This window comes from Cygnus atratus, chromosome 4 (genome assembly GCF_013377495.2).
Source record: "Cygnus atratus isolate AKBS03 ecotype Queensland, Australia chromosome 4, CAtr_DNAZoo_HiC_assembly, whole genome shotgun sequence".
Lineage (NCBI taxonomy): Eukaryota > Metazoa > Chordata > Aves > Anseriformes > Anatidae > Cygnus > Cygnus atratus.
Window position 1 is genome coordinate 9,410,125 of NC_066365.1, and position 25,897 is coordinate 9,436,021.

At 43.4% G+C, this 25,897-nt stretch overlaps 1 protein-coding gene across 3 annotated transcripts in view; it reads right to left on the reverse strand.

Moving 5' to 3' along the window:
- Positions 1-5,700: 5,700 nt before the first annotated feature.
- The window catches only part of LOC118245973 (melanopsin-like), a 57,573-nt gene continuing 37,376 nt past the window's right edge, over positions 5,701-25,897 (reverse strand). Inside the window, exons 1-5 of one of the 3 annotated variants that reach the window (XR_004778064.2) lie at positions 9,457-9,806; positions 8,662-8,730; positions 7,989-8,360; positions 7,462-7,653; positions 5,701-6,000 (exon numbers count right to left, since the gene is read on the reverse strand). The gene's annotated coding sequence lies outside the window, so the exon portion shown is untranslated. Of the gene's footprint in view, positions 6,001-7,461; positions 7,654-7,988; positions 8,731-9,456; positions 9,811-21,295; positions 21,414-25,897 lie in introns of those variants that run through there. The other 2 variants (XR_004778061.2, XM_035542691.1) reach the window with 2 other exon arrangements.

A 25,897-nucleotide genomic window follows, 5' to 3' on the forward strand; every position in this document is an offset into this window, starting at 1 on the left:
ACTAATTCAGCAAGACTGAAGGGGAACTCGCAGGGAGGCTTTGGCTGGTGGGCATCCCTAGTGCCACCGTGCCCACCTTGTGTTGTGCCCATACATCGCATCCTGGCCAGCATTGCTCCCAGCTGATGGTCTTTGGGGCCATCACCACTTCTCCACAGCCTGATCCCCTTGTGACAAATGAGCCTGTTTTCCCTCACACTCTCCAGAGGCCGTTTGAGATCCTGTCATTCTTGGTATGTTTTCAAATATTCTCCTCTTTGAGAAAGCTTTTCATTAGGGCTGAATGGTGAAAAGAGAGACAGCGAATGGAGGACAAACCTCGGCAGCAGCCAGAACCATGGCCTGCCTGTTCTTTCTACTGCCACCGCATTTCAGACAGAGCTTGTATTTTTTTCCCCCTGAATGAGGAAGGAAGAAGTCTGGAAATTAATTAAATGCAGTAGTCAGCTAGCTACGCAGATGCAGCCTATCTCAAAATTACTCAGGCACTTAAGTCTTGTTTAAATGCTAATGAAATGCCTTAGGTGCTGGGTAATGGGTACTGCAGAACCTGCTGGAGAACATCACCTGCGGTCCTGAAGTACACAAAAGAACTCATAAATGCAAAAAGAGACCATAAATTATGAACAGATTAACAATTCACAGTGAAATAATTCTCAATTAAACAGCAGTTAATCTAACACTTGCTTTCTGTGTGCTGAGACAGAGAACTGCAGGCTGTGCTTGTGCTGCACTACTACTTTCACTTTTGCTTTTCTTCCAGAGGTAACGTTACTGCAAGTTGTAGTCAGTGTGCAGCTGGATCCACCGTGAAGTAACCCTCTCCTTAGGTTTAATTCACTCTAAATGTGAATTCAGAATGCGAATATCATCCCTGTCCTAAGAGCTTATTCCAAGATAACTCTCTGCCCAGCAATGAAATACATTAGGCATGTTCTAAGTGTTTCTGAGAAGCTGAGGCTGCAGTCAGCTTTTTGACAGGGCAAGCTTTTATGCTTCAGTCGTGGTGAATCCTAAACCGCCTCAAACTGGTATCACAGAAACACTTTTATTTTTCTGTCTTATTTTCTATTTTCTTTTTCTTTTTCCTGTCCCTGGTTTGCAGAGATACCCAGCACTGAATTACATCCTCTCCCATGCATCCTGTCGATCACCCTAACTCCCTGAAGACTTGTTTCCTTGTGCAGGAGCAGGCACTGAGCAGCTGAGCCCACACAATTCACTTTGTGTCAGCTTTGTTAGTCAAAAACAAAACAAAACAAAAACCAAACACAGTCAAGTTTACCTTATCTCTCCTCTCACTTCTCACCTTTTTTTATTTGTTCCTCCCCTGTTTTTCCTCTGGGTGTGCCATCCACCCTGACTTGTCCTCAGCCCGTTTTTTCCACCGGCTGCATATTCTCACCTTACAGCTTCAATTTCTATAGCAGTTTCACTCATAATGGTGCTGCTCAGTACAATTTTAAGCCCGTGGCATTCATTAGATTGAAATGTTAACAACATTACTCTTCCCACTTCAAACAGATAGCCATTCAAGCTCTTACTGCTATAAGCGGATTTATGGTCTTTTTTTGCATCCTGAATTCTTCTTTATTTTAGCTTATCAACCCTTCTTTATTTTTTTTTTAATAGTGCTTTTCTTTTTAAAGAAAAAGTGATAGCTGCTAATAAAATAGCCCTTATTCACTGCGTCCCCCTGAAATTTGGTAAATCGTGCAAACAAAGGAAATAAGTATGTCATTACCTGATTCCTTTGCAGTGACTGAACAGGCACATCCAAAGCTGGGTCGTTCATCCAGAAACTAGAAGCTACTCCAACCTATTTTATTTCTCCATCTCAGGGATAGGAAGGGCCACCTACATGCAGGCCACAGCCTGTGCTACAAGTTAAAAATTTCTTCCCTGCTAGCCTGGATCAATGCCACTCCAACCCAATCTCTTTGTTTTGGGTAACACGAAGGGCCCTTTGAGGAAGTCCAGATTACATCCTTGTCATGTTAAACCTGGGCTGTTTTAGGGGCTGAAACCTACTTCATCCTCAGCTCTGTGTGGTGGTTTTATTTGGGTGGGCAGCCGAGCTCCACCACAACCGCTCTCACTCCCCCTCCTCAAAGGGGAAGAAAAATAGAACACAAAGGGCTCGAGGGTTGAGATAAGGATGGGGAGATCTCTCAACAATTATCGTGACAGGCAAAACAGACTCAGAGTAGGGAGATAGTAAGATTTATTGCCTATTACTAACAAGCTAGAGAAGTGAGAAACAAAAGAAAAACCAAAAATGCCTTCCCCCCACCCACCCTGTTGCACCTCCTCCCCCTGAGTGGCCCAGGGGAACAGGGAATGGGGCTGTGGTCAATCCATGATGCTTCATCTCCACAGCTCCTTCACACTCACTCTTTGCCCCTGCTCCACATGGGGTCCCTCCCACGGGATGCCGTCCTTCGTCCTTCCTGAACTGGTCCTGTATGGACTTCCCACAGGCAGCAGCTCTTCGAGAAATGCTCCAGATATGGGTCCATACCATGGGGTCCATTCATCAGGAACAAACTGCTCCAGCATGGGTCCCCCATGGGCAGCAGCTCCCCCCAGACCCCCTGCTCCTGTGTGGGCTCCTCTCCATGGGCTGCAGCTCCAGCCTGGGGCCTGCTCCGACGGGGGTCCTCCACAGGCCGCAGCCTCCATCAGTGCAGGGCCACCTGCTCCACCGGGGGCTCCTCCACGAGCTGCAGCATGGAGATCTGCTCCACGTGGGACCCATGGGCTGCAGGGGACAGCCTGCTCCACCAGGGGCCTCTCCACAGGCCGCAGGGGAACTGCTGCTCCAGCACCTGGAGCACCTCCTGCTGCACTGACATTGAGGGCTGCAGGGTTGTTTCTCACTCCTCTCTCTCTCTCCCAGCTGCTGTGTAGCAGCATTTTTTTTCCCTTTCTTAAATCTGCTCTCACAGAGGTGCAAACATCATCACTTATTGGCTCAGCTCTGGTCAGCAGCAGGGCCCTTATCTAACATGGGGCAGCTTCTAGATTCTTCTCACAGAAGCCACCCCTATGACCCCCTGCTACCAAAACCTTGCCACATAAACCCACTACATTCCACCCCTCACCTCTGTGAAAAGCATATTTAGGAATAATCACAATATACTCTTACTTCACTATCATCACACTCTTCATAAACTTCTCTTACATCAAAAAGAAAAAGAATTCCCCACACCAAAATAAGCATAACATCATCACAAAATCAATGAGGTGGACAATTTACGCACACACCACCCCTGGTCCCTGTGAAGCATTTGCCACCGTTTACATCTGGCATCCACAGGCAATAAATATTTATATGTGCAAGGAATCAACTCTCAAAGGAAGAATTGAAACCAGTTCTTCCAAATTCCTGTGCAGATCTCGACTACCGGATTACCCTACCCCAGACTGTTATATCCCTTGCTGTTCCTTAAACAACACCAATGCATGGAAAAAACCCCTCAGACTTCATGTTTCCCATTCTTGACACAGCGTAGCATGTTACAGGAGCAGCTACTTCAATCATCTACCCTCTTCACTCTTTTAAATTTCCTTTTCCTTAATGGCAGGGAAGGGTTTCTGCAGGAATCCGTGGCTTGGTGTGGTTTAATTGCAGTCCATCAGCTGCGCGGGAAGGGCTTGCTGAGTGATGTCTCAAAGCTAGGCTTGACATCCACCGCAATCACCAATTATGTAGGGCTTGGCAGGTAAACATCCAACCCTTCAGAGTGATCTGTGCAGTTATTTATATTAATTAATGCCATGGGAGAAGAGGTGCAGCTCAGGCTCTAATCTTTTATGTAAGGTATTGCAAGGGAGGGGATGGGTGCAAGCTGGAGCGTGATGAGTGCTTTGCCTGGCAGCTGGGGAGCAGCCTGGCACACCTCAGCCCTGGCATCGTTTCTCCTTTCTTCCCACCAGCACCACTATTTCAGACATCAACAGCAACAGGCAGCCTTTTCCCAAGATCCGTATGCAGTTTGGCCAGAGGCGGTCTGAAAATGCACTTTGGGGCTGTCATTGTAAGTCAGTCAAACCACTGCAGTTGATTCTATATGGTGTTTTTTTTTTGTTTGTTCTTTTTTTTTTTTATACTGAAACAAATATCAAGGTAGTCCAAACTGGTGAAATTTGAGTGTATCATCAGGTCCAACAATGCATTTACAAATGTACAGAAATTAACTAACTAAACATAGCTTGCCTATTGCACTGACTGATCTAACCCTTATAACCATTTAGGTAAACCCATTAAAAAAAAAAGGGGGGGGGATTTAGAGAAGCCTCTGTAGGCCTTTGCTACCACCTCTAAACTTATATTTCTCTGGGGAAAAATAAATAAATAAATTAAATAAAATAACCATGAGAGCAGTGAGACCTGAAAACATGTCAAGGAACTCTTATTTTAGCCACTGGCCACAAAAAATATTAAAGCAAGTAATAGCTATTCCCACGGTAAATAAAAGACATCTAATCTTTACTGATGAAGGAAAACGGAGAGAAAAAGAAACAGAGACATTCATATTTATACATTTGAAGAATTTGTACCAAATTTACACTCACCAGCACCATATTTGTGTGAATTATGTTAAAGTGATTTATATCCCTCTTGCTGCTTGTGAAAACTCCTGTTCCTCGTCGGTTTTGCAAGGTTAGCTGCCGCGTAGAACTGGGTGTCACAGACAGAAAAATGAAACCTGGCCTGTGCCAATATTTTTGGCTGAAACACTGGACATAAATGAAGAATAACAGAACGGACCAAAGGGACAACCAAAGGGACATCCTGCATCTCTAGCTGCCCGTCGAGACTGTCATCTCCCTACACATTCCTCGTGTGGATGCAGGAATCAGATGAACACAAAGCATCATTGAGCCCCTGCCTCTCCCTCCCAAGGTGCTATAGCATTTTCTTCCCTACCAAAATTACATCTTTAAAGTGTTAGTGCTTTTTTTTTTTTGGTCCCAGCTGTTCCTATCGGAAGTCTGTCCTTGCCTCTGTTTGTTTTAATGGTCAGGAACCTGTATCTGATTTCCAGCGTAAGTTTAGTCACAGACAAATTTAAATAGTTCTTCTCCCTCTCCATGGTTCCACTCCTGCGTATTTTTAGATGGAAATCGTATCCCCTGTCAACCTTAATTTTCCTAGGCTAAGAGAGTTGAGCTTGCCTCGCCTCTGTTTGTAAGGAAAGATAGTGGCTCTCCCGGTGATCTCAGTAGCCTTTCTTTACACCTGTTCAGATTTGTATTTTCCCTGAACATGAGACATCCGAATCATGTATAGCATCTTGGGAACACCTTACCAATGTCGTCTTCTGTAACAGAATTAATATGTCCACTGGAAACATTTTGTTCAACGTATTCCAGGATATTTCCTTGTCTGAAGAAAATTATACCAGTGCTTCAGAGGTACCATGCGGTTGCCTGCTTCATTTTATGCCCACTTTTCTTCTATCCTCAGCTTCTGCTTTTTCAGACTAACAGCAATTATTGATGATAATCTCCATATGCATTCTTTAGCCATCTATGCTTCTGAAATTAATTTCATTTGGTTTATTTTCTTCCCATAATATTTTTCAGGTTTTCCACCCTCCTGATAGTGCCTCCCAACTTTTCACTATCCACTAGTTTCACCAGCAAACTTGTAGCCTTTATGCCTAGTTCACTAATGAAAACATTAAACAAGAATGATTTCCAGACCTTTTAATTTATCTATACATACATCTGTATAAGTTTACATATATGAATGCATATAAACTCCATCAACTGCTTTCTGCCTGGTCCTTTATTTCGCAGTATTGCCTGCTGTGGTCTTCCTGCATACCTTACGTAAAAATGATGGTCTTCACCGTCAGAATTGGGGGAGGACATCAGATGCTGCACTAGAGCTGGGAGAGGACACATTTCTTTTGTTTATGCCAGCAGTTGGTAAGAAAGTTGTGAGGTTGGTCTGATGAGAGCTGCCTTTGCCAAGCCCAATAAGCTATGCTTCAGAAAAAAAAAAAAAAAAAAAAAAAAAGGCAGAGAGGTATTGTTAGCATGGTCTGTAGTGAAGTTCAGAGCAGAGCCATCAGGAGTCAAAACCCACCCAGAGGTCTGCATGAAGAAGGAAACAGTGCTAGTACTAAAAAGTTAAGATATTACACAATGTCTTCCTGGATACCAAATGTTATGCTGCCAATGTTGGCAAAGCAGCAGAAGTAAAGAATGGTGTCAACAGTGGCTTGTCATAAAACAGGATAGGAAACCAAAAAAAGATGGGGAAAAAAAGTGTGGTAGACTTTTTTTTTTTTTTAAGTTTTGTTAGAGGAAGGCTTACATAGATTAAGGAATGAGGAAAAGAAATAGTGCTGTTCAGAGGCAAATCTCTCTCTGTGCTTCCATCAGTGAGGTGGTGGCACAATTATGGATAACTCCAAATTGTGGAAACTAGGTGATTCTCTAAGAGCACATTTACTATGTTTTTCCCCAGCTATGGAAAAATGTTTTCCGTAGAGGAAGGGCAATTCAAACACCTGCAAGTGAAGCCGGACCTACTGCAGCTGCCTTGTGAAACCCACAGCATCTGTGTGGCTACAGGTGGGACTTGCAGCCTGCACCATCAATCCAGGGATAACCAGGAGCTGACAGCACTTTGGAGGAGCACGAGGTGTCTGTGGTACATTAGCCAGGCACCGGCCTGTGCTTGCCTTCTCTTCCTATGAGAACAACTCTCTGAAGCACAGGGATACAACCCCCTCACCCTCTAAGCTCGTGTTTTAGAGGAAACTTGACAGTGACAGAAGGGTGGCATCAATCATCTGTGGCATGGCATACATGTTGAATGCGTGACCCCACTTACACGAAGGGTAGCTGCAGTGTCTCTGAGACGTATATCAACGTATATTAGGGACTAATTAAAGCAACAAAGTGGGAGGAAGGAAAAAATAAAGTGAAAATGGGAGGGGGATAAGTGAAAGGTTTTAGCCACCACCTATTGCCTCTGAACTCGTATTATGCCTAAGAAGATGAAAGCAGAAAGCGGGCAGGAAATTTTGATGTTGACAGTAAGGTTTCACCAAATCATGGTGTCGGGTGTAAATGCCAGCCTCCCAAGCACCAGGACTGGGACAACAGCCCTGTCCTTACCCAGCTGCCCAGGGTCACCGTTGGTCGGTGACCCAGACCTTTCACCATCCAGTGGAAACCTTCCCCAGCTCCAGCTCCGGAGTTTAAAATTGGCACTGGGCTTTGTCTCGCATTTCGCATCTTCCCCAGCACTGTAGCTCGATACCCCTTGTTAGCCTGCCTGGGATGGTTGCTCTGCATCTCTCTGGAGAGCATTTGTCAGCCAGGACCGCTCAAGCACCGGCTTATTTTGTGAAGGAGGAATGTTGGCAGCGCGTTTCTCTTTGCTCGACCTCTGGAAGTAGGTGGCCAATTCAAGGACAATGGCCACAGCCGCCTTACCTGTTTCCAGCATGATATCAGTCAGCAGAGAGCGGGAGTGAAGTCAGTCTTTCTGTTTTGATAATAGGGTGGCCAAAGATCTCTGGAATGAGAGGCACTCCAGCAGCCACCCAGGCGGCTATTTATACACCCGGGGGCAGGGCTGGGGAACAAAGTGGTTCTTCTGCTCCCCTCCGATTTACGTGCTTGAAACTGGAAGGGAAAGGGACAGCTTTTATCATCCAGAGGCGTTCATGAGTGACAGTTCTGTGGGTTTTTTTTCTTTTCCTTTTTAGTTAAAAGGAAAACCTTACCAGTATATTTATGTTTCATATATAAAAGTATTATATATTACACACATAAATTTATCATATATATATTGTGCATTTCATATATCTCATGTTATATACATTTCATATATAAATACATCATATATATGTTCAAATATTATTTTGTCTTTCAGAAACCAGAATCACCTTGACAACTTTTTTTTTTTTTCCAAATGCAAAATGAGTCCTCTATTCCATCTGTAACGGTGATGTACCTACCAAAACCAGTCTGTGCCCTGCACAGCCAGCTGAACAGCAGGCTGCTTCAGTCAGGAGTCGGTTGCCTGAACGACACAGAGGGACATGGATAGCAAAGCAGGACAGCTGAGAGACATGCACTGGTTCTGGTTTTACATGATAAAATTCAAATTAACAGTGTTTTGTAGAGTTTAAGTCACATGCAGGATTACATTTCGAAGCTGGATTGTGCACATATTTAACCGTCCCTCATTGGAAGCAGATCCCAATCAGCCCAAAGCTGCAGATTTGTCAGACTGACCCAACACACAACCTCTGCTCAGCTGTCCCAGTCTTCTCTGCCCTTGAGGAAGGGAGCGGTAGCACTTAACTTCATTCTGAAGTGACCTCTTCCTGTTGACAGAGATAAGCCCTAAGAGTCGCATCCCATTCTTCTGTGCTAAACACGACATAAAAGGGACTTTGGGAGAAGAAGACGGGCACAAAAACCCTAGGGAACACTAAATGAAAGCTTATTTTAGCCATTCTGCATCCTTGCAATAGTCTGTAAGGCTGTTTCAGTTTCTGAGAAGTCAGAAGTCTTGGTAATAAAGACCCTTGGGAAACTGATCCATCGGTTTTACAAGTTTACAGAGCTGCTGGAAAAGGGCCAAGGAGCTGGTCCGTGGAAATGAATGGAATATTTCTGTATTACCTCATATAGCTTGCAACACTGCAGTAGCTGAGTAGCTCCCAAACATGACCACATTCATTGTTGCAGTATCTGAAAAATCCAGGGAAGCGCAAGAGTAAGTGGCTATAAAAATAGTTTTGCTTCTCTTTTGTGGGCAGCGTTTCCACCTCTCCTAGCAGGACAGGGAAAAACCTTCTTGGAAAGCTTCCCCCTCTGGGGCACAACACCGACCCCAAAGTGGTGCCTGGCCTTCTCCAAGGCAGGCTACTCCCCTGGTCCTCCCATCCACAGCCCAGCTCTGGCAGGGCACCAGCGATATCCTAACCTCAGTTCCTGGTTCTCAGTAAGATGACAGGTGAATTAATAATGGTTTGCTGGGGAAACAGAGGCACAGGCAAGAATCACCAGGTTGGCCTCTATGGGCTGGTTTCCCTCATCCCACAGGCTGTGGACACAGGACCAAACATGCTGCAAAGGATGCTCTAGGAGCTTCTCATCGTTCTAAAATTTCATATTTTCATCATGACCTACAATGCAGGCTTTCTCATAGATTATTACCATGATGTCATATTCAACATTAGCAGTCACTGTGTATATATCTACATTTTCAAACAAAAGCATGGCTTCAGCCCAGAGACCTTTTGCAAAATAATTTGCTGCTCCTTCCCCCTCCACCTCCTCTCTTCCTTCCCTCTCCACCCATGAAATTTAAATCGAGATTCAGTTCTCTCTGTTTAGCTGACAGGAAGGGCAGAGAAAGAAAATTGATGATAGATTTAAGAAAATAGTATATTGTGCATACAGTACATTACTTACCATGAGGTATTTTAAAATGTCGTAAGCAAAGTATGTACTAGGAGAAGTCTAATCAAATTTATTTCAAAATAGCTTATTCCAGTGGAAAAAAAATATTAAAAAAAAAAAAAAAGGATGAGAGAATCTGATTGTAAGGAGTGAAAACAGCACATTTTCCACGCCTCACCAAAACTTCTGCAAAATGCCTCTAAGAAGCTCTATTTCTAAGAGGACAACCAGCACGAGGAATGACTTTTTCCTTCTCGCACAAATCAGGACCTGATGGCAGAGAACAATGTGCTCTATCCTGCAGCCCTAACTAACCCTGCAGCCTTGGGATCTGGGCTTGAAAGGGCTCACAAAGCAAACAAACCAATCTCCAGCCAGCCACGTCCTTATCTGTTTAGTAAGAGAGGAAGAGGTAAAGGATGAGCGATGGCAGGAAATTCGCATTTCATTCCAGTGACAAGTTCAGACTGCCCTCTCATTCCTGTCATGGTAGACGCAAGCACCCAGGAGGACCACAAAGACCAGGGAGAGCTCACAGCTCCATGTATGGAGGAGAGATGCTCTTTTTGGCAAATAAACATTTCCGCTGCAGTTCAGTCATCAGGATTGCCAGACAGAGGGTGTGGGGCTTTGTTTTTTGCATCTGTCTGGCCAGGCTTTTGCATAACTTCCCCCGCCCTGCCTCGCTGATCTCCTCCTGACTATGTGGGTAAAACGTCTGCACTACTTGCATGTTCTAGCTAACATGATGAGTTATTTCCAAGGAAAAAGGCTCTTTCAGGCATGCTTCATCCTTGTGTATGTCCACTGTGGATCCAGGGGCTGTGGCAGGTCCTTATCCACCAGGGACAGCTCTTGTCACCAGAGCCACTTCTTGGGGCTGAAGCAGCCTTGGGCAAGGTGGGCATGCCAAACAGTGGCTACCAAAATTGTGGGCATCTCTAGTAATCTAGGGATTTAATTTAGTCATTGGAGATGATGTTGATAAGGGCTGATTGATAAAGAGCAAATGCAGGTGTGGGAAAAATGTGAACTTAAAAGCCAAACATACAGTTATTGAGAGCCCAGATATAGAGAGGACTGTAAAGAAGCTTTTGATACAAAGGAGGTAGATACAGATGTGAATGAAGGAGAGAACAAAATGGAGCATATTTTCTAAAAACAGGTGCTGTAGGACTCAGTCCATAGCCCTTCGAGGTAGGAGAGTTAATTTCTGTAGTCCAGCAACTTAAGTAGATTATCTTCCCACACTTCAGGAAAGTATCAGATCTACCACTGCTTGGGAAGCTATTAAACAAACTGCAGGCAATGAGGATGGCTACAAAAAAGAGATTAGGAAGCATGTTGGTAAGAAACTCTCAAATGGTAAACTTCAAAGAAACACACGAGTCTGTAACAGCACTGAAAAGAGAGGTATGGAGCTACAGAAAGTCTTGGTATGGCGTTCCTTGGGGGAAGTTGTGAAACTGAAAACATTACATGTTCCATTGGCTGTGTTAATGCAGAAAATCTGTTTTCTTCTTTTTGCTGAAAAATAGCTGGGGGGGATAGTCTCGGCCAGGAGAGAGTGTGGAATAAATTAAGGCTGGGCTTTGGAAGCATCACAGCAATCAGAGGACTGAAATCCTGGAGCAGACTTCAGAGCAGCTGGGAAAGGGAAACCTCACTGAATTTTTTGGATGGTGTTTGATCTGTTTATTAAAGATACGTGGTATGTGCAGAATAGGAAAGTGGTGAATGAGGCTTTGTAATGCCTCTTAGCTTACTGGAGGAGAAATCAATTTTTTTAGCTCTCTACTCACTTATCATTAGATCCTCCTCCCACCCCTAGACAAATGTTTCTACTTAAGTGTAGATTCTGAAACAACTTGAGTTTACTCCAAATAAAATGAACATGGCCCATCAAACTTACTAATACCTCCCTATTCTCAATCAGAAAAACTATTGAACCTGGAAAAAAGTTTGTGCTGTTTGTTTCAGCCCACACCCTTGGTGATCACTGGCCAGCCTCTGCATGGATGGATGTGGCTTGTGAACCATGGCATAGTCCCTTTAGCTTTAGGGAGAGTTTTTCCTCTTTTAAAGATCTTCATTTTTGTGTTGGGATGAGATGGACAAAAAGTTGGTGTGTACTGCCAGCTGTGATGCTGGTTTGCTCTTTGTGAGCAGAACCAGGACCGCCTCTTTTCATATCACCTTGCAGCTTCCCAGTGGAAAACTGCAATTAGTCCTCAGTGGAGAGAGATTACGAAGCCCAAGACAGAGTCTGACAAATACATTGTAAAGTGCTTTGGTATCTTTCAAACTTCAGGCATCAGCAGAACTACAGTCTATTTTATCCATTATCAGAAACATACACTTTATAAGCATTAATCAGTTTTGGAGAACAGCTGTTTTCAGATGGCAATGGCTTGGAATAATTTTACATTTCCACTCTGTCTTAAAATTGTCACATTGAACATAGACTCTTATCTCTGAAAGATTTAAGACACCAGCTATAACACCAGCCTAACACCAGCTTATGGCTTTTCTGCCTTCCCCATATCTTTGTGAAGTATTGATTTCTCCAGCTAAGGAGAAGACAGGCAGCGTATCATTCCAGTAGTGATATTTCTTCACGTTAAGCTTTATTCCAACAGCTAGAAACCTAGTTTGACCCTAGCTAAATTAGAAGAAGGGACTAAAACAAGCAGGAGTTTTTATAAAAAAAACATTGCATCAGGTGCACAAACTTTCTGGAAGAGCTAAAGTTTGCAAACAGTCATGGATTTTGGCAAAGCACTGGCATGCTTTGATGGGGTCAAAGGTGTAAAGTGACCACAAGACATTGTATTTGATTATCTCTTAGATTTACAGTGGATTTGCTCGCTTGGAAAAAATTTTTAGAATGATTGGCATACACAATTTGTGTAAGCTAACAGCATTGGGATTTTACATACAGTTCTATTTATATACAGACCAAGAAGAGCTTTGCTTCTGGATCTAAGCTCCTGTGCAGGCAGGGGGTGTGAGTCTCCATTTGCTGCTTGCACGTTTGTTTGGACACAACCACACAGCAAATGCAAACTGATCCCACAGCAAAAGGGCAGCATTTCACTCCCGCTTCAGACTGCCAAAGATGTAGTCAACCACCACGTTTCAAAAATGAAATTGCTCTATGGAGAAATGGAACAGAATAGGATTTATTAGCAGCCTGTCTGTAACGGACACAAAACTGAGTACCTTTATTCTAATAATAGCCTATCCAAGTGACGAAAAGGCTGTAGTGGAAAGTTAGCTGAAGGCCCTTGGTGCTTCAAGCAAAACGTCCGAGGCTCTGAGTATTTGCTCTTCATCTCTTTGCTTACCCTCATCTTTCAGTTCTGCTCTAAGTCACGTTTAGGCCACATATGTGTATGCCCATAAATTCCGAGGCTTACAGCAAAAGTAAGGAGGAAAGAAAAGTATACATGTAAAGGTTTGGAAGGGACCAGCCCCAGGGTCTCCTTGGGTATATAAAATGAAAAAAGTATTGAACTAAAGCTGCAACTAAAGGAGCAGACAGAGCATAACTCAGCAGAACAAAGGAACAATGACAAATGGCTGAACAAAAACACCTCCTGCTTTAAAGGTAGGGGTTACCTAATAGAAAATGGGAGGAAAAGAGGAGGACCCTGCCAGTTTTTTTTTGTTTGTTCATTTATTAAATTAGTTATTTTTTAACATTAAAGGAAGTGATCTAACAAGGATGGAAAAAACATAGGAGGGAAAAGGAAGACAGGTTGATAACGAGGAAGCAGAAGAGAATCAAAAAACAAAGCCTCTTGCCAGTATGCTGAGCATGGTGTTGGAGGGAAAGACATCATGGGATTTGCAGGCAAATTTGTTGATTTCCCTTCACTGCCTGTTGCTCTTCAGCTGGGGCACCTAGGTGCTAGGTAACTGTCATCCCTGTAGATAGAGAGCTACAGAGGTTTAAAAATATATAAATAAGATATTCCAGCTAAATCTGAGGGAGAAAAAGGAGGTTAGGAAAAGGCCTAACTAGCATGTACCATAGGTTCAAAACATTTTGGGGACATCTCTTGTTTTAAGAGTGGTTTGCAAGGCATGTTTTTAGTTAAGAACTATCTTGAGAGCTGAAACAGAGATAGAAATGTGGGAAAAGAAGTGAAAAAACAACCAGCTCTACAACAGAGAACAAGATAGAAACTCCTAAACATGGCTGTTTCCAGTGCCTCCTTCTCCAGATGTGTTGACCTTCTCCCAAAATTAACCCAGTAATTTGTTGCATTCATCTTGAGAACAACATTACCCACCTTTCCTTTTGATTTTTTGGTGGTCCTTTTGCTTATGAGGTCAACCCAAAACTGTTTCTCCACTTAACCATGATAGAAAGCTACGCTAGAAAGCTATTTTATTATTTACAACTCTCTAAGCTTTATTTTGGCTATTTCTATTTGTGGCATTTCAGCATTCTCTCCCACGGATGCTGCCATCTCCTCTATTTACAGCTAATTCCTTATGTAGCGCAATTTCCTGAATGACTTCTTGCTTTTTCATGGTTTAAGTGTATTCTTACTGTCTAATCCAGGATTTATGCCAGTCAGCTAAAAGAAACTGGACTGGGCTGCACATTTACTTTTGAGACACTGAAGAGAGTTCGCTTTAGTTTTACAGATGCTACCATTTAAGCCCCACTCCTTATGTGGGTACAGTCTGAGATGTTGCCGAAACCAGTAGTGGAGGCAAAAGGGTTTTTGTTTAGCCCAGAGTGCACACTTTCTTGAGCAATGCACTGTTATGCAGGTTTTTGAACCTAAGCTATGGCTAGACTGCATGGGTGCCAAGATTAGGAAGTCTCCAGTACCAATACAGCTGACACCTGCAAGAACTTAATGAAGGATTAGGAGCATCTGTGGCAAGTTTAATTCCTAAACACAAACAGATCAAACTCCCTCATCCTTAGCAGCTCAGATTCAGAGGGTGGCTCCCCAAAAAGCAGACAAAAGAATCAGAACTACCTACAGTGTACTGAAAATTCCTCTCATTTTATGTTAAGGATAGTAATATACATACACGTTTTGGAAAAGAAGTGGAAAACAGATAACATGACTCCCCCCCCCCCCCCCCCCCCCCCGAAAAAAAAAAAAATTATCTCTGGCTGCCACATCCATCCTTGTAATCTTAGCAGCAAAAATGACCAGAAGGGAGAGAAAAATAGAAAGGATCATTATCCAGAATGAAAAAAAAAAACAACCTCCTCCTTTCTGGTCAAAAAAAGAGGTTTTTCTTCTCAGGGATTTGGAGGACTCAGCAGGAGAGTGCACTGGCAAAAGGAGATTTTTTTTCCTGCCTGAGGAGTTTTAACCTCTTTGAAATTTATTGGTGCAGTTTCAAATCCTTGCATTTGTCTCTCCTTTATTTTATTTTTTTAAGTGACTTCTCTGCCCTCTTTGGGGGCAGAAGGTTCCTCTGGGACCAGGAGGCTGAACTGTGCAGGTTCGTCACTGTTCACATCTCAGTGACAGAAAATAATGTTTCTGAACAACATGATAATTCCCATTTTCTTCTAGGGACACAGTACTGCAAGAGAGAGAGATTCCTGCAGAGATGAGAGATCAGAGAGGAAAGAACAAACAAATCCCCAACAAGATCTGACTGATAACTAAAAAAACAAATAAAGGAAAAATCCTATTTCACTTGGTATATTAGTGTTTTCATTCTTTATAAAAATAGTTTTTTAAAAATAGCCTTATATGCACTTAAAATACAGACTTAATCCTGACATGGTTTTTACTGGACAACCTGAATTCTTGGCTAGACTTGTCTGGGATGGACATTTCAGAAACTCTTCCTGGCTTTGCTATAAAAATGCACCAAGATCTCGGTCAACGTTTCTATCAGCAGCATTGCTGTGGGTTCTCACACACAGATGTTACTGCTGGAAGAATCAAAACCTCACTGATGACACCTAGTGTTTTTCCAAATCACAGCGAAGCTGTCTCAATAACGTATTACTTAGCTGCCTGTATCAGGATCAGTGCCCTGCTGGGAAATCAAAGGGAGAGGAGACTAAAATGCAATTTGTTTGCTGACCAAGTACAGGACCCCACCAGTTATAGGCTTTTCTGACTGCCCAGCAAACACAAGCTTGTGAAAACATCAAGCCCCAAGTAGAAAGGCTGGCACAGCATTACCACCTACACAGAAGTGCCCATGGGAATCACAGGTGGCACAGACTGTGCTAATGGTAACCGCATGCTGTAGGGCAACCTGTGAAGTGAGAGACCTGGTTTTGCATGTTGATTTTGCACACAGTGAAGGCAATGCTGTCCCAATACCCAGAGAAGCAAGAAACTCAGTCCAGGCCCTTGAATTACACTTTATCATGGAGGTCAAAAAAAAAACTTTTCTTGCACAGCTGGTGAATGCTGATAACCACCCAATAACCAATTCTCCTAGAGGATACTTGTGCAAGAAGGTTTGCTTGCATAAAGAGCAAGTCACAGCCTTAGATACAGTATTTCATGCAACTTTCAAGTTGACTACTTTTGCTAAAACCCAAACAACATTTGACAGTGATAATCACCAGAGGTGCAAAAATGGCTTGCACTAAAGATCACTAGAAGAAATGGATTTCTGACTGTGGATATATAATGAGCAAGGAAAAAGGCAGATCAGATGCAAGCCCTTTGTACAGGAGTCCTACTAGTTCCTGTCAAGGGAACAGCAGAAGATTTTGCAGTTTGTGAGGAGTGTGGTCTAAGAGTCATGAGTTTGTGTCCATCTCCCCAATTCAGGCAGGTGAAAATCCAGCCAAAGCAACTGAGAAGAGCAAGAAAGAATGACAGACTGAATGAGTTTTCCCAAATCTCTGAATCCTCAGACATCAGCCCAAACAAACAGGACCAGCCACATGCATCACAGAAGGCCAGTCAGCGCAGATATTTCCACAGAGGTACAAGTCTGGCAGAGCAACACATTGGCCCAGCCTCTGCTTAAAAAACAAATCCTCAGAGCAGCGTATTTCTGGGAAAGCTTTTGGTCATTTCTCAGCACTCCTTTTTACCCTGAGCAAAGCGATGACTGAGTGCTTGCAGCCTGGCCGCGTCATGGGGTTGACAGTCCTGATTTCAAGCAGAGCTCTACCAACCGTGCTGCTGTGAATGATAACCTCATGGCTTTCTATTTATTATGTCTCACTGATTTCCAGATTAAGTGAACTGAAAAAATAAATAAATTAGTATGAATACAGCTGACCCCAATGACCTAGCCAGGCTGGGTTCGTTCTTGTTTACCCATCAGTGCCAATTAACAGCCAATGAGTGAAGCTCTGTCTGTATTTGTACATGTGAAAATGAAAATTAAGGACTCCTGTGTAGCTGTTGTACTTTAGCTGTTTAAATGAAATTAATCTCTTTTCAGAGCTACCTTACCTGTAGCCAGGTGTCCTGGAGCCCTTCTAAGAGGAGCAGCTCCAGGATCTCCCTCTCAGATTGCAGAGGAGGGAAAAAGGGAATGCTGTGTCCCCTCATTTCTTCCTTACAGGGAAGGGGGAAGAGCTTCAGGTTCAGTTTTAGCTCTCTTTTCCCCCCACAAACAGTCTGGTGGGCTTGAAATGCCCATTGTTCCTTTACCTTAGTCCTACACTACTAGCTCTATACATTGCATGGCAACATAAATCATGAACAACTCCAAAGTACGTGGAACCAAGCCAGTAGAAGAAAGAGGAAAGAAGCAGTCTAATTTTTTCCCCTATTAATTTAGTCTGTGTGTTCTCCATTTTCTTTTCCATTAGGCAAATAGCCATTTTGCAGCTTTTTTTTTTTCCACTCAATTTTGCACTCAATTTTTCAGTATTGAGTACTCAATGCTGTATATAATATAACTCAAAAAGGTTACCAGGCAACATAGTTCAGCTGTTTAAATCATGCAAGGCTGTCAATAATTTAAGTCTGCATTTCTATTTGCTTTTGGACAAACATGAGGACTGAGATTTCATGGACTAGGACTAAATCTGGCCAGAGATTTTTTTTCTGCTTTTACTTTTATTCCATTTTTGCACAAAAATTTAATATAGAAAACTATTCTGAGAAGATTTTCCAGCTTTATTTTCCATCAAAAGAGAAGTCTGGATTTTCTGTTGCATCCTTTCCCCCTTCTCATCCCCTTCACTCTGCTACATGGCCCAAGGATTCTCTTCCATCAATTTGCTTTGTTATACTGCAGCTTTTCAAAATTTGGCTATGTTTTTCAAAGTGTTGGAAAACAGCAAGAGGAAAAATGAAAAAAGGAGAAGCGCCAAGTTATAGATTTAATTTACTCTGATACCTTCAGTGAGGCAGCATGGAAACCAAGGACAAATGCTTTTAAGATGTAAATACTTCTTTCAGAAGTATTTCACGAGAGCTGGGAGACAAACAATCCATACAAAGCATAGCTTTAACATGTTTAAGGAATCTCTGCTCTATTTTCTCACAGGAAGCTGAACTCCAACTTTGACCTCCAGTTCCTCCATCTCTCAGCTTTGGGTAACAGATGGGATCCTGAGACCCTCTTGGAGCAATGTTTCTGTTTTTACCAGTTAAATATGGAAAAGAAGGGGGCTCTGCTAATTCCCCAAGGCAACATCACTTCTCTTTGGGCAATGCACTTAAATAATAGCTTATGCGGGGGAAAAAAAAAAAAAAAAATGTCATCCTGAAGGAGCACAGTGCAAAACCATCAACGAGCAATGTAGTTTCAACTTTTGCTTACTTTGCATTTAGGGTACACACCCACTGTTGGCTCTCCTGCAGGTCAGAGCACGTGTAACTATGAACATAGTGACAAGCACCACACTAAAAACATCTATTTTTAAAAGACTAATTGCTCTTCAGCCAGCATATGACTCTTCTCTCGATGAACTCCTTTATATCACTAAACAAAACTCATGATGAGCTGCAGTTGCTCCCAGAAAAGATGCAAAAAGTGATTAATGGAAAAAATGAACAATTATTACTAACAGTAAGTTTTTCTACACCCATGGCTTTAATGGCAACTCCTGCTGCTATCTCATCCATTAGCATCTAGCAGCATGACAGGTGGCCACAAATCCTGGTTGGACTGGGATTTTTACTGCTTTGTAGAATTGGCTCTAGATAGCAGACAAACAGACAAAATTCATAAGAAGACAGAAAGGACACTCTCCTATCTGCTCTGTCTTTTCCTCATTGCTGCCAGTATGCTTCTCATTGGCAAGGTTGCAGCCACACGTTAATGGTAGCAATGGCTCCGCGCCAGCAGTAATATGGTAACAGCACTGGAAGTGGCAAAGCAGCACTAGCAAAGCACGTTAATTACTCTAACACATAACATGACATTAACAGCTTAACCTGCTTGTACAACTCACAGATACTGACTTCATTTGGCTTCCCAGATTGCTTTTATGCAGTCTACAAGGAGGCTTTCAAAGCCAGAGCAGTAAAAAAATATTTTTCCTTTATTTGTGGGATTTAGTCAGTTTCATGATAGTTTTCTCCCAAGATGCTTTGTAGCAACAAGGCTGGTAGAAACCAGTTCTATCTTTTCTGCTGGTTTCAGCAAAAGTTATCACCATAAGGGAGTTTTCAGAAGAACTCCATGCAAACACCAAGCATTTTTGGTATTTGGATGCAGACAAAGGTCCAGGTGAAGCGAAGAACCAAGAGCTGTAGGAAGGACTAGAAAGCAGTACTAAAGTTTTGTCCAGACCTAGCAGCTGTGGCTTGTGAGCATCTGTGATAGAAAAGCACTACATTTCTTCAGTATGTTCAGTGCTAATAAAAGCAGCTAAAATGCTTCTTGGACAATATACTGGGCCTCAGGGAAACAAAATTATGCTCAGAGGAGAAAAACAGAGAGCATAGCACAAAGCAGAGCCTTCATAAGCAAGAGAATGACAGGGGATCCTGTACCCCCAACCTCCCCTTTGCCATCAGCCCCAGGCCACTGAAGGATATGACAACCACTAGCCCATTCCTATAACTTACTCCTTGCTAGGTTATCTCTTATAAGAAATAAAATGAAACGACACCTTACTAAAAGCCGTATCTTCCAACCACTCCTTTGCAGAAGTACCAGCCACAGTTTGTAATGGGGAATGAAATCACTCTTTTATTGCTTGCCTGATGCTAACTGGGGACACCTGCCATGGTGTTGGGGCTGTAGCAGAAGGCAGAAGTGTTAAAAAAAAAAAAAAAAAAAAAGGCTCAAGAGCTGAAAACAGCTGTGAGAAATTTCACAACTTTACCTGCTGTACCAGTTTTAGGCAAGCAACTTTCCATCCTTTATAGTGGCATTTTCATTCAGCTTGCTTTTGTTCTGCATTTGCTCCCTCCCTGTTGCATTGCCACTTCTTGTTCTGGTCTATGCAGCTCTGCTAAGTTTCAGCTTACACCATTAACATTTTCTCTCTCACTTCACGGTCTATACATTTCATGCTTTAAAACGCCAACAGCTCTGTTTTCCCTCTAAAACCTCTGTGCTTCCAGATCCAAAGCTATAGTGTAGCTTTTAGTTCCACTGCATATTCATCTTAAAAATTAAGTTTTTGAGATGCTGCTTTTCCTCTGGACCAGGCTCTGCCAGACGCTGTCTCGTCATGTCAGGCAGATTCAATTTCACATTCCTTTGGACTAAATATTGCTGCAGATACCCAACACTTTCACACTGGTACATAAAAATAGAGAGACCTTTCATCCACTTCTTTTTTTGTTGTTTCCAATTTCTTGTGGTTCGTGTACAAAACAATAGAAACCTTTGCAGTGAGCATTTCTGGATTCTTACCAAACTACCAGCCAGTTTGGATGGCAGGAGCTCAGCCCTTTGCTGTTAATGAGCTGAGACGTGTCTCCATGTACTTGGGTGCCCAGGAGCTGGATATAGCCCCTGCATCACCTGAAATCCAAGAGCACCCATCCGGCACGTGGCACAGGACGTTCCCAGGAGCTGCAGACTGGTGTCTTGTTTTTAATGGGCATGTTTCCTTTGAGTGCTTTAGAGCAACAAAAGGATGAAAGCTTATGGTTTTAAAAGGTATCACTGTTTCAAATGGCAGCAGCATATGTGGCCTTTCCCTGAATAATGCCAGTGAAGGACTTTACAACTTCCTTTGCCCTTTATCCATAAAACACCTGCTTTATTTCCACTGCTCCCCTCTTTTGCTGCTGGTGGAACTGGGAAAAGGCATTTTGACCCATGAGAAAGACATGTCATAGGTGTGGAGACAGCCACAAAGAGCTATGTGTGGAGAGAGGTTCAGTGGGATGTAGTAAAGACTTCAATCCCAATAGCCTGCTCAAAAGCAACCCCTTTCCCCAGCACCCAGTGGCAGGCTTTTGCTCACCCCACCCTTTTGTTCTTCAGGATACAAATAACCTGGCAATGCCAATATCCCCACCACAGTAGCCCCTAGTTGTACACATTACCCAGGGAGGAACAGTGCATGAAGAGATGCTGGTTAAATAGGCTATTACTTCATGCAGCAAATTCCAGGAAAATGCGTTATTTTGGTTACAAGCACTCAGAGTGGGAACTGTGAGTACAGCACTTGAGATAAGGAGGAGACCAGACAGATTTAAATAGCACATCCCGGTATGACTTATTATGTAATTATCTGCTCCCCATCACCCTGAGGTCTGCGTGTCTCAGGCAGCTAAAAATAGAGGTGCCTCCCTCTGCTCTGCCGTCCTCTCCTTGCAGCCCGTGGGGGAAAAGACTCGACTCACCCCCTTGTGTTTGGGTGGGTCCCGTGAGCAGCAGTAGCCAGGGGAAGCAGCAGTCACCCACCTGGAAGGAATGCTGCTCTCTCCCAAAGCTGCAGCAGTCGCTAAGGTGAAGATATACTCACCTGAGTTACACCTTGGACAGGGTGGTCCAGAGGCTGCCCTCAGAAAGCATCGCTTCTCAGTGCTCCGGGGTGGCAAATATCTCCTGCCAAGGCACCCTGTGACTCCAGTCACCCCAGGCTACAGAAGAAAAAAAAAACTGGAAATGCTTACCTTTCATACACTTTATTTTTTAATTTAACTTTCTGTTTGCTGCACCAAAAATAGACCAAAGCTTTTCTTTTTACACCTGTCTGTGAGCAGCAGTGATGGATGGGCGCTGGGAACATTAGTGTTTCTCGTATTTCACCAGGTCACTACGAGACATTTATGCAGGCATGTTGCATGTCCTTATGCCACCCTCAGCCACTTCCTTTATGAGACAAAATAACAATAATATTGATTTTTAACAGGACATCCCACACAGCAGAGTCACAAGGTTCTGGGATTCTTTCTGTCATTGCCAATGCTTTATAAAACTGGGACTATACATTTCAGTTACTATGCAAAAATTAAAATACCTGTAGGCTAGAATAGAAGTGTGGGCAACAATTTTTCCAAACTGATTATTAAAAAATGTTACATGTTTGGGGACAGAAGGCTTGGAAACCCTGCCCTTACAAATACCGTTTCTATTTTAATTTCAGTTTACAACCATGAAGCGTACTAGAATAAAGAGTGAATATAATAATTGATCCAGTGCCTGCTTTTTAGTCATGTGTCCTAGAGTGGGTCCCAGCCATATATTTCAGTGGCAATCCTGACTGTTTACTTGAGTCTATAACTTAAATTCACTGTGCTATGCAGGCAGAAATATTAAGTTGCAAAATTTAGGTCCCAGATGAGATTCAGTATCACTGCTGTTGTGTTGTTCAGATCTAGGAGTTTGCTCTGTATTTTTGATGTAATACTTACTGTTGAAGTCCAAGTATTTTGGTTATTTTATCCACGTGCTGCAATGAGGGGGAGTGAAAGGCCTGCTGTCTGTGCTTGGACTGGAGAGAGGAGGAGACTGCCACAACGCTGCTACCACCCGGGCACATGCTTATGCTACGTCCTAGCCTCTACTGATGTTAAATGAAGATAATTACATTTTCTTCCTTCCCAGAAGAGCTGGGAGACAGCCTGTTGATAAGTTAGCCCCAAAGGGCTTTCCAACTGCTTAAACAGCCTGTAAATGTTTTGCAGATACCCTTTAACTACAAACACAGCCTGTTTCCACTCCAGGTGTCTCAGGCCCTTTCCCACACCTCCCTGATGCCATCAGAAGAGCAGGCAGAGGGCGATGGCCTGCCCAGGGGGGCCGTGAGGGGGCAAGGATGAGGACAACAGACCCCAGAGCTCCTTGTGGGGAGGAGCAACCAAAGCAGTATTGCATTTTGCCCATGGTATCTAGTGGCCTTACTGCACTGCTGGTTCCTGCTGTTATCTATGGGATGGAAGTCCTGGGTTTGGGGGACACACCAGAGGAGACCGTCGGTGGAGATACAGATATATTCACTCGCTCATACCGTACAAGAACTGGAGGGCACCAAATGCAATTACAAGGCATTATCTCCAAACAAGCCAAGGGAGGCTCTGCTTCATGGAAATCCTAATTAAACTGCAGAGCCCTGGGGGGGTGTTGTGGTTGTTAGGCTTTCACATGAGTCCCAGAAGCAATTCTATAAATCCATGGAAGGAAAAGGTCTGTGAAGGCTTATTAAATACAACTTCTGGCATGGAATTGCTGAAGGCTGGGAGAGTAAAGCAGGAAATTATTAGTATATGCTATACTTCTCTTCCTAGACACTTGTTGCTGGCCAGGACATTAACTTAAATGGACCCTTGGTCTGTATGATTTTTTTTCATTATTTTTTTAATGCAAAAAATCACATTCCTGTCTATTCTGGCTGTAAAGCAAAGCTTGAAAAGGTCAAGACTCAAAAATTATCTAAACAGAATTCATTGTGGCAGTCCTCTGCTTTTTACCCAGTATCATGATTATTTCAATCTCATTTCTGAGTGTTTGGGATCATCCATCTTGAGCTTGGCTGTGGCTGCTGGAGGCCAGGACTCGAGGAGCAAGATGGAGACTTCTTTACTATCTGCTCTTTGCCTTGAGACGCCCCTTGTTTCCCACCCACAAACTGGTTTTCTCTCCTTTTTTTTTTTTTCTTGGCTTATTAAACCCACTGATATCCCTGTAGCCTGTGCTATCAGAGTTTTCACTATTTTAGCAACAGCAGCATGCCAGCAGTACACAACAGCCTTGTCTGAATCGGCGGCATGTGAAGAGGCACGATTCAAACAGGCAGGCTCTGTGGGATGCTTGAAATCACCCTCCCAGTTTTCCTGTTTCCACCTTTCTCTTATATGCTTTTAGAAACCGCACTGTGGTCAAAATGGAAACATGGCCATGGGAGCTTCTCGTCTGGAAATCTTAGTTGTTAATTCTTGCTGGACAGGAAGAATTTCACCCCAAAGCATGTGCCTCGGTGCGTTAACAGCACTGGAGTACAGCACGAAGACCCGACTGTGAAAGCCTGTCTACCAGGCACCTTCAGCAGGGCTCAGAAGCTGTTCCAGGAAAAATCATCACACTGGAAAAAATAAATTCAGAGCAGCACAGAAACAAAGGCTTTCTGAGGAAACATCCCATGCCAGAAGGGATATATGCCAAGGCATCCACGAGGAAAAAAAGAAAAGGGGGTGAAGGGAGGGAAGAAAAGAATAAAAACAAACAAACAAATAAAAAAAAAACACAGTAATTTCCAAAGTAGGCAAGACAGTGAAACCATGGAAAAACCACTTTTCACTTGCCCATTTTCTGTGTCCTAGCAGACCAGTACACCTGGTAGACCAAAGGCTGGGGGGACAAGGCATGCAGCAGCGAGCCACAGGGGCTGTATGGGTTTCGGCACTTCGTCTGGATTCCCCAATGCTGAAAAATGAAGTCTTCAGCTGTACTGCGATTGTAAACAGACTCTGGGGCCAGGAGGAGAAGGCCAAAGCAGCTCAGCTCACAGAAGTTGGAGTGTGTGGCTTTCAGGCAGTGGTGGTGAGGAGGGGATAAGAACAAAATGCAGGCTTGGCCCTTCCAGGCAGCTGAAGCTGAATTTATTTCCACATTGCAAAATACCTTAGGGGACAGGCAATTTTTCCACTGAAGTTGGCAAAAAACAGATGACAGAGCCTGCTGGTCATTCAGCAGTGTCTCCCCTTGGCAAATCAGAAGCAGCTACTTGCTCGATGGCTGGATTTTGTCAGGACATTTGCTGCATCTCCCCAGTGGGGCTCCTGCCTTGTGCTCACTCCTGCCAGTCACTCATGTACTGACATCCAAACCACTCCATCCCTTTTAAAATGGGCAGCAAATCAGTCTTGTCAAGACTTTCTTAATACCTGATTTTGTTTCTGCAGCTATTTGGACTTTTAAAAAGTTTATTATTGCTCTGCTGAAGCAATGACTGCCCGAGACTGACCACAGGTAGCTGCCGCTAGGTCTACTGCTGACTGGTATGAGGCTGTGGTGTGGTATAAAAGAGTCATTTCTTTTATAACCCCACAACACACAGGTCCTGGGCACAAAAAATAACCAACACTTAAAACGCCATCAGAATACACTACTTCACAGTTAACTAATTCTAACTTATTCCTGTGCTGAAATTGACACCTAGATTGAAGAGACCATTTTCTTCCCCAGACATGTTTAAAGGCAGCCATTTCCCCCCAGTCTTTTTCTGCTGGGTTTAACAAGACAAACAAAGTGTACATCCATAGGAGAAACTTCTCAACCCACTTTCCTTCACATACTCCAGTTCATTTCTTTCTGTTTTCACCACGAACGGTGAGAAATGTGTGGAGTACTCCAGATGAGACATCCTTGTTGTTTCATCTATAATGGATGACAATGCTCCTTTCCACCATCAGCTGGGAAATTCTCCTCTGCTGCAGGACTTTTTCTGCCTGCATCCAACAGATGAATACACCCAGGTCTTTTTCTGCTCCCATCTTTGGATAACCCAACAGAAATGGACTCAGGATGGACCCACCAACCACTTCATCACACTTGGATTGCTTTCACCAGATAGGACGATCTGGGCTCCAGCTCCCTTCCTACAAAGATGGAGCTGGCCATTTTGCTGCAGCCCTGGTGGCTCAATTTCCATTATAAGCTCTTGTTTTCATTTGGTTTACATTGACAAAATTCAAATGTGTTCAGTCTCACATTTTCCACACTTGTAGGCTGCTCTAGGCCGGATTTTTTTTCCCTCCAACTCAGGAAATGGGGATCATTTGTTTCCAAGAGCACGCCCATGGAAAATTAGTTGTTAACGTTAAATACATCCATCTGCTTCTTTGAAGAGTTTTACCACCTGCTTACAGTGGAAAGGAACCTGAAATTTGGCAAGGAGAAACTCCCAGGAGACATCTTCTGCTGTCCTCATGAAAATCTACCTACATTTAGCACATATCTGTATAAATTTCTGAAAATTCCCATTTTTGCATGCATCTGCTATCATGTGTCTCAGACTGCTGCATGGGGACCAGGTTTGCCCCTTGAGGTGGAAAGACAGGGCTGGGACATGTCACCCTGAGGAAGTTGTGCTGCTGGCAATGGCAGCTGTGACAAATCTCTCATG